The sequence below is a fragment of the Sinocyclocheilus rhinocerous genome, unplaced genomic scaffold, assembly GCF_001515625.1.
Source record: "Sinocyclocheilus rhinocerous isolate Xijiao unplaced genomic scaffold, SAMN03320098_v1.1 scaffold5118, whole genome shotgun sequence".
In the NCBI taxonomy this organism is placed as follows: Eukaryota; Metazoa; Chordata; class Actinopteri; order Cypriniformes; family Cyprinidae; genus Sinocyclocheilus; species Sinocyclocheilus rhinocerous.
The window spans coordinates 210,001-210,877 of NW_015625570.1; positions in this window are offsets into that span (position 1 = coordinate 210,001).

Here is an 877-nt window from a genome sequence, read left to right on the forward strand (position 1 = left end):
ACACACACACACACCACACACACACACACACACACACACACAGACACGTACACACATCAGACACATACACACCCAGACACACATCAGACACACACGCACACACGCACACACACACGCACACAAGTCAAGTCACATTTATTCATGGAGTGTCTTTTCTGAAACGTTTTCTGGACGTTCGTTGAACTTTTTGTTTTTAAATGTTGCTACTTGTTTCAGAGAACATTCAAAAGTAACACTGGCTTGATGATAAAATGGAATGTTCCCTTAACGATAGTTTAAAAAGTGTCGTTTTTAAAACTGGAAAAACATTCCGTTTTCATAACTTAATGGAAACATTATCAGAAAACAATTATTCAGATCAATTCAGTTCAATGTTGATTCAGTTCAGTTCAATAACAGAATGAGTCATTTTATGTGAAAAGTAACACTCATGATATATTTACTTTGGTCAGAAATGCAAAAACACTTTATACATGAAACAATCACGATTAATGTGTATTTTGTTCATTTTATTCAGTTCTAATTGATGAACTTTGAAACATTGATAATGTTTTTGAACTGAACTAAACTGAACTGAATCTGAATCGAACTGAATTGATCTGAATAATGACTCTGTTATGTGGTTAAAGCTTAAATTTGTTTCATAATTGATTAATTTTACAACTTTTTACAAATGTTCCTGTGTATTACTGCAAAGTTGCTTTGAAATAAACTACATCAGTGTTGCAACGTTCATCAGTTTTTCATCATTTTTAATGACCATATTACATTTGTGGCATTTATTTTATTACATTTATTTTCATACTTGTTTTCTTCTATTATTGTAACTAACTTGTATTCTGTTTATTAAATTTTATTTTTTTAATAAAATTATTAT